We start from the raw sequence: 8,993 nt of genomic DNA, 5'->3' as shown, positions 1-8,993 counted from the left end.
TTCTAAATCTTTGTTATTTTCCAGCGTGTACATGGGGATAAGGGATACCATAAGACAGATAGTGGAATAGTGTGGGGGGGGGGGGGGGTGGAGGTGTATTAATAGGAGGAGTAAAGTATGTGGAATTAAATTGTGATGGAGAGTTATAAAAAAGGCAACACAATGATATTATTAACTGGGGGAAGAATGGCACTGGATAGTGAAGTGAGGAGGAGAGGCTGTAGAAAACTGTTGAGCAGGGGAAAGAGCTGGTGGCAAGACTGGATTGTGAAGGAAGTAGGGAAATGAGGCAATGAGACTGAATTGTGGAGGGTGCATAAAAGAGGTAGCAGGATGGGATTTCAAGGCGAATTAGCAGCAAGACTGGATACTGATAGGAGGCGAGAAAAAAAGGTGTTAAGCCTCGTACACACGATCAGTCCATCCGATGAAAACGGTCTGAAGGACAGTTGTCCTAGGTTAACCTATGAAGCTGACTGATGGTCCGTCGTGCGTACACACCATCAGTTAAAAAAACGATAGTATCAGAACGCGGTGACGTAAAACACAACGACATGCTGAAAAAAAGTTTAATGCTTCCAAGCATGCGTCGACTTGATTCTGAGCATGCGCAGGTTTTTAACCAATGGTTTTGCATACTAACGATTGGCTTTGACCTATCGGTTAGCAATCCATCGGTTACATTTTAAAGCAAGTTTGCTTTTTTTTAACCGAAGGTTAAATAACCTATGGCGCCCACACACGATCGGTTTGGACCGATGAAAACGGTCCATCAGACTGTTTTCATCGATTTAACCTATCGTGTGTACGAGCCTTTAAGGCTTGCATCTACAGTATGAAGCGGCGTGAGACAGTAAAACGAATGCCGCGTACACACAACCTTTTTTCATGACGTGAAAAATGTTTTTTTTTTTAATGTCATTAAAAACTATCGTGCTTGGGCTCCAGAACATTTTTCATGACGTGAAAAATGGGCCTTAAAAATTTAGAACATGCTCTATTTTTTCGCGTTGTTTTTCATGTCGTGTGTAGGCTTTAACAACGTGAAAACAAGTTATGAGATGGGAGCTCTCGTTCTGGTAAAACTAGTGTTCGTAATGGAGATAGCACATTTGTCACGCTGTAACAGACTGAAAAGCACAAAGACTAAAAAAGCGCGAATCGTCACTCACCAAACTTTAACTAACACAAAATCAGCAAAAGCAGCCCCAATGGTGGCGCCATCCGAATGGAGCTTCCCCTTTATAATGCCGTCGTACGTGTTGTACGTCACCGCGCTTTGCTAGAGCATTTTTTTTCACGATCGTGTGTAGGCAAAGCAGGCTTGACAAGAATCGGGTTGAAAAAAACTTAGTTTTTTTTCAGACAATTAAAAATGGTCGCGTGTACGCGGCATAAGAAAGGATAGAGAAGATGTAGAGAAGTTTTGTGTAACAGAAAGGAAGAGAAGTAGCAAGACTGGTAGTAGTAAGAGGGGACAGAAGGCAGCAAGACTTTAATTAATGGAATCATGGTAAAAAAACTGAAGAAAACAGAAGACTAGGCTATTTCAATTCATTTCAATTCATAGGCACATTGAGAGCAGACATATTCTTAACCACACAAGGGATCATTAGTGTCTTAGATATTTTATATTCTTTTATATTCTTTTTCAGGCAAGAATGTACTGTAAAAGCGTTTGCACAGTATTTAAGTCTTTGCAAAACACATCCTGAAATCACAAAGTTCAAAAGAACTACTCTGTTTTGACAAAAGATAACGGTACCTTTAAGAATATATTTTCAGCCTATGATGAAATATAATTTGTAAACCCTACATGTTTTTTTAAGTCACGTGTGATGAAAGGGATGAGTAAAACCTTTGAAATCTTCTACAATGGATCTTTTATATATATATGTGAAGTATGCGATTTTACTTTACAAACAGTTGCATGTTTTTTTTTAATCTCCAATACATACCTACAAGTAATGGAACCTTGACTTATAACTCTACAAATCTTGTCTTACATGGAACAATATTAACATGCAGTTGAAATTAATTTTGAGCAGTTATAGGACAATCTGATAGTGTCTATACTGAGAACAATTACAGAACAGGAATTTGGCTAACAACAATATGAATGATAGTTCATAAGAGATCTAGCAGGTTGTGATTGATTAATTATTGCTGTCTGCTGACTGAATTAACCTGGTGCCATGTTGGAGTGCCTACTAGAAAAAATAAGTGTTAGGGCTCCATTGAACTTATTTACCAGGTCACTGGTAAATAATTTACCAGGTTTAAAGCCCCAGCCTATTGCTAAAGAGCTTTATGGTTGGAATCAGTACTTCCATGGATGGCTAGAGAGCTTGGCTTCAGAGTATGTCTGTGGGAGCAGGAAGCAGATCTGAGAGTGAAACTTGAACTATAATGCCCCATACACATGGTCGGGAATCCCAACGGGAAAAAAGAGAGCCAGCTCTATCCTTTGCCAGCCATTTTTGGCCGTTTTCCCATTGAAAAATGTCTCATGGAGCATATACACGGTCGGAAATTCCCGACCAAAAGCTCTCATTGGACTTTTTCTGACGGGAAAACCGGCCGTGTGTACGGGGCTAGTTGAGCATGCAGGCATGCCTGAGCAGAGATAAAGACAGAGGAAAACCTTTCCATTTAACTTACCACGGATTCATCATGCACTGTGTTTAACCACTTCAATACCGGGCTTTAAAACCCACCTCCATACCGGGCCTATTCTGGCACTTCTCTCCTACATGTACAAATCATCATTCTTTTGCTAGAAATTTACTCAGAACCCCCAAAAATGATATATGTTTTTTTTAGCAGACACTCTAGGGAATAAAATGGCAGTCATTGCAACTTATTTATCCTGCACTGTATTTGCGCAATAATTTTTCAAACGCTTTTTTTGGGGAAAAAAATGGTTTCATGAATTAAAAAATAACAAAACAGTAAAGTTAGCCCAATTTTTTTTGTAAAATATGAAAGATGATGATTTTACGCCCAGTAAATAGATACCTAACATGTCATGCTTTAAGTTTGCGCACACTCATGGAATGGCGCCAAACTTTGTTACTTAAAAATCACCATAGGCGACGCTTTAATTATTTTTACAGGTTACCAAGTTTAGAGTTACAGAGGAGGTCTGGAGCTAGAATTGTTGCACATGCTCTAACTCACGTGGCGACACATCACATATGTGGTTTGAACGACGTTTACATACGTGGGTGGGACTTACGTGTGCGTTCGCTTCTAAGCGCGAGCTACCGGGGACAGGGGCGTTTTAATTTTTTTTTTATTATTATTTATTTTTTATTTTACGTATTTATTTATTTTTTACACTTTAAAAAAAAAAAAAAATTTTGATCGTTTTTATTCCTATTACAAGGAATGTAAACATCCCTTGTAATAGGAATAGTGTGTGATAGGCCCTCTTTATGGAGAGATGCGGGGTCAATAAGACCCCACATCTCTCCTCCAGGCTGGAAAGAATGAGATTGTGAAAAAAAATTCACAGATCTCATTCTTACAAGCCGCAATTGCGGTTTGTTTACTTACGGGTACCCGGGCATGACGTCATCACATCGCGCCCAGGCCTCCGATGGTCATAGAGATAACAGGTGACCATCTGGTCACCTGTCATCTCTATGCTTCACATCCAGTGGACAGCGATCATCTCTCCGGGCCCCTGATGCCATCGGGGGAACCCAGAGAAGCACCGGATGGCGGCGGGAGGGGGGATGTCCCCTCCCGGCACCTATAAGAACGATCAAGCGGCGGAACCGCCGCTATGATCATTCTTATTGTGCGCAGGATCGCCCCTGGAAGAAAATTATATCTGAATGATGTCTCTAGGTGCAGGCATCATTCAGATATCCCTGCACAAAGTACAGGACGTCATATGACGTCCACCCGGGATAAGAGATCCCCTTTGTGGACGTCATATGACAGCGTGCGGTATTGAAGTGGTTAAAATTAAGGGGACTGTCAGGATATTTCTGGTTTAGGACACATTAACCCATTCTTTTCAGGTAAATGTCAAGAGGGTGGCTATGTGACTGGTACACAAACTGATATACACTACTTTATTCACAACTAAATAGACTGCAAGAATCAATTACTATTTTACCTAACATTTAGCTTTAAAAGTAACTATAACGCACATAACAACAATGGTTTAAAAAGTATACACATACAAGCACATACAGTATCTCCCTCACATTTTTGTAAATATTTTCCAGCACTGCCTTAACCCTCTTGGGCATGGAGTTCATCAGAGCTTCACAGGTTGCCACTGGTGTCCTCTTCCATTTCTCCATGATGACATCACGAAGCTGGTGAATGTTAGACACCTTGCGGCTCTCCACCTTCTTTTTGAGGATGCCCCACAGCTTCTTTAGCAAGGCAGTGGTAGTCTTGAAGGTGTGTTTGGGGTCATTATCAAGTTGGAATACTGCCCTGCGGCCCAGTTTCCGAAGGGAGGGGATCATGCTCTGCTTTAGTATGTCACAGTACATGTTGGCATTCATGGCTCCCTCAATGAACTGTAGCTCCCCAGTGCTGACAGCACTCTTGCAGCCCCAGATCATGACACTCCCAACACAGTACTTGACTGTAGGCAAGACACACTTGTCTTTGTACTCCTCACCTGGTTGCCGCAACACACGCTTCTCATCAGACCACGGGACATGGTTCCAGTAATCCATGTCCTTAGTCTGCTTGTCTTTAGCAAACTGCTTGCGGGCTTTCCTCTTTAGAAGAGGCTTCCTTCTGGGAAGACAGCCATGCAGACCAATTTGATGCAGTGCGCGGCGTATGGTCTAAGCACTGACAGGATGACCCTCCACCCCTTCAACCTCTGCAGCAATTCTGGCAGCACTCATACGTCTATTTGCCAAAGACAACCTCTGTATATGACGCTGAGCACGTGCACTCAACCGCTTTGGTCGACCATGGCGATACCTGTTCTCAGTGGAACCTGTCCTGTTAAACCACTGTATGGTCTTGGCCACCATGTTGCAGCTCAGTTTCAGGGTCTTGGCAATCTTCTTAGAGCCTATGCCATTTTTATGTAGAGTAACAATTTTTTTTCAGATCCTCAGAGAGTTCTTTGTCATGAGGTGCCATGTTGAACTTCCAGTGACCAGTATGAGAGAGTGAGAGCGATAAACACCAACTTGAACACACCTGCTCCCCATTCACACCTGAGACCTTGTAACACTAATGAGTCACATGACTCTGGGGAGGGAAAACGGCTAATTGGGTCCAATTTGAACATTTTCACTTAGGGGTGTACTCAATTCTTTTGCCAGCGGTTTAGACATTAAAGCGGAGGTCCACCTAAAATAAAAATATTAAAAGCCAGCAGCTACAAATAAATGACTTTTAATAAATGGACAATTACCTGTCCAGGGTGCCTGTGATGTCGGCAGCAGAAGATGAGCAATCGCTCGTCTCTCGTCTGTCCCCATCACCATCCTCGGTGAGGGAATCAGGAAGTGAAGTGTTGCGGCTTCACTGCCCGATTCCCTACTGCGCATGTGTGAGTCACACTGTGCATCTTTCACTGGTCCCCGCTGTGTTCTGGGAACTATGTGTTTCCCAGGAGACAGTGGGGGGGAGTGGCGTAGATACACGCAGATTCTGCGGATATCTATGCCTGGAAGTGGGTGTAAATACCTATTTTATACAGGTATCTGCACCCCCTCCCCCCTGAAAGGTGGCAAATGTGACTCCGGAGGAAGGGAGGGTTCCAAAAAGTGGAGGTTCACTTTTTTTGTGGACCTCCGCTTTAATGGCTGTGTGTTGAGTTATTTTGAGGGGACAGCAAATTTACACTGTTATACAAGCTGGACACTCACAACTTTATATTGTAGCAAAGTCTCATTTCTTCAGTGTTGTCACATGAAAAGATATAATAAAATATTTACAAAAAGATGCAGCTTGTCACTTGCCATGTCACCGGCCACTAGATGCAGCATGTCACCTGCCACGTCACTTGCCATCATATGCAGCTTGTGTCACTTGCCACTAGATGCAGCTTGCCACCAGATGCAGCTTGTCACCAGATGGATTATGAGACCCCCATGCTGTTGTATCACCAGAACCGACGCTAGCGGTCCGGAGTTGGCACTGGGAATTTTGTCTCTTCCACCATTTTAGAGAAGGCCAGCTGTTGTGGAGGCGGAGGGGAAGAAACAAGAGTTGGAGCCCAGGTGGCAGTGAAAGCGGCTGCCAATAGAGATAGAGCTGCCGCTAACCCCCCACCCCACGGCCTGGCCCACAACAGGTCACGGATCGGAAGCATGCCACGTGGCGGGGATTAGTGTCAGCTCCATTTCTTTTGGCAGCTGCTTTCATTGCCACCTGGGCCCCGCCCAGGGAGCTGGTCTCCGCAAAAACGGCAGTCCAGACCAAATCATCAGTGCCGACCCCGTACCTCTAGTGGCAGCTCTAGCGATATACTAATTTCCCATGAGACCGGGATTTGGGTCTGAATATCGTGAATGTCCCGGGAACATCGGGACGGTTAGCAACTATGATAAAGTTGATTTATGGAATATCCGATTGCCTCTTGGGGGACCAGGAAGGGATTTTTCCCCTGCTGGAGCAAATTTTGATCATGCTTTTTGTTTTGTTTTTGCCTTGCTCTGGATCAACTGTGGGTATAGGATTGTGTATATAGCAGCCGTCATTAAATGTTCCTGTCTGGACCGTCAGGCACCCAGTGTGTTGTTGCATTTTGACATCCTGTGTGTCCCTGGTTGCTGAGACACAGTCCCGTGTGTGCCCCGACCATGCTCCCTGCTCTTATTACTGGCCTGGCAACAGGTTGGGGCGTGATGTCACGTGCGCTCCCTGTCCCTCTGCTGCTTGTGGCTCCCGTCTTGCCTCTCACTCCTTCCGAACATCTTCTGAGCCCTGCAGCTTGCCACATGTGCAGACTCCTGCCCTCAAGATATGTGGGCCACATTTTTTGTTAAGAGGATCTCTGATGGCCATATTTTGTTAAGGGGCACACTAATGGGCACATTTTGTGCCCATCAGCATTCCCTTTTAACATAAAATAAGGGGCATGCTAATGGTCACATTTTATGTTATGGGGGCACTCTGATGGAGACACCTGATGTGATGCCTGATGTAAGGTGGCACTGTAATGCGGACACCTGATGTAAGGTGACACTGTGATGGGGACACCTGATGTAAAGGGGTACTATGATGGGGACACCTGATGTAAGTGGGCACTCTAAAGGGAATACCTGATGTAAGGGGGCACTCTGATGGGGACACCTGATATAAGGGGGTACTCTGACGGTGGCAGCTGAGTTATGGGGTTAGTCTGATAGGGGCACCCAATGTAATAAATTACTTTGGTTGGGGCACCTCATGTAAGGGAGATCACTATTGGGGACATTTACATTTATCAGAGTGTGTGGAGGAAACACGCCAAAAAAGAAAAGAAGACACGTACAATATTTCACTGCAAAGACTTGTGATTCAGACATTGGCCAGAATTTTTTTTTAGTGACCGGACCTCCTTGAATTTTAATTCACTACCCCTGGTATACAGGATTGTGAAATGGTCCTTAATTATAGCTGCTTATGATCTATCATGTAAACTCAGCAATGAGAAATGATTTTCTATACTTGCATATTACTTCAGATTCTGAATAATTACATTGTTAGCAATTGTCAGTTTAGTCTGCTTGCTGTATAATTAGCTTAACAGAGACTGAAAGGTTTTAATCAAATGCTGGAAGGGCAAATTGGGTGAACTGACTTCTTTCATATTGTTCATTGCCTTCACGCTATAAAACTATGCTGTATCTGTCTAAATTCATGCGCCTCAAATAGTAGCCACAATCAGCTTTGTAATATAAAATGAAGGCAGTCATTTACTTTCTTCTCAGAACTCCCACACAGACACAATATCATATACAATCACACAAGTCACCCTTTGTTCCTCTGTGGTGTCTGCTGGTGACATATTGCCTGCTGTTTCCTGTGCCATACATCCCTCCAGGAATTTTCCATGTGCCCATTTCTGGCTGGGAAAGTCTTTATAACACCTTACAAGTGGTGGGTACTGAGACCATATATTACATCTGGTCATGTGATATTAAGGGTCACTAACAGGTCAAGAGATTCCATAGAATTACAGGAAATATCAGCTTCAAATATACAATTATGTATATAAAACCCTATTGATAAACATATCTTACTTGCTTATTGTTTGTCTGTTAAATATACCACTGAAAGTGTATTGCTATACCTATTGGATAAATGAAAAAAATACCTTTTGATCCTGCCAGAAATCTTGTGAGCTTATTACTTCTTGTGCTCTCTGCAGCTGCTGACTGTTATCAGTTAGCATTGTTCCCAGCTTTCTCAGTAGACTCCGTAGACCTCCTCCTATGTTAAAGAAAGGGTAAGGTGTTCTGTAATTCACAAACATTTCCTTCGTAGAAGGACAATGCTGACCCTCCATAGATACAGCACAATGAGTGAATGTCGTCGCCCTTTGACTGGCAGAATGACTAGGTGAATATTAAGGAAAAAATGCCTGAAAAAATAAAACAAATGCGAGCACTAAGAACTGGTAAACTGAATGTACAAGGTATATTTAGGATATAATGATAATGAAGTTCTGATGCTCGAGAAGGGGTCTGTGAAGGAAGAAGCTGGCCAATGTCACTTGGGGTGGAGTGCCAGGTATATGTTAGAACACTGATCAGTTGCATTCTAGCCCTGTTATGCCCTGTACACACGGACGGTTCGTCTGATGAAAACAGTCCGATGGACCGTTTTAATCAGACGAACCGATTGTGTGTGGGCCCCATAATTTTTTTCCCCATCGTTGAAAAAAAATAGAACCTGTTTTAACCTCCCTGGCGGTATGATTATGTCTGGAATTTTGTACTAAAAGTGGTACAATTATTTCGCATGGAAATTTGGCGTTTTACATTGTAGGCCTGTAATTCTTAGGAATAACT

This window comes from Rana temporaria, chromosome 8 (assembly GCF_905171775.1).
Source record: "Rana temporaria chromosome 8, aRanTem1.1, whole genome shotgun sequence".
NCBI lineage: Eukaryota > Metazoa > Chordata > Amphibia > Anura > Ranidae > Rana > Rana temporaria.
This window is presented reverse-complemented; position numbering follows the sequence as displayed.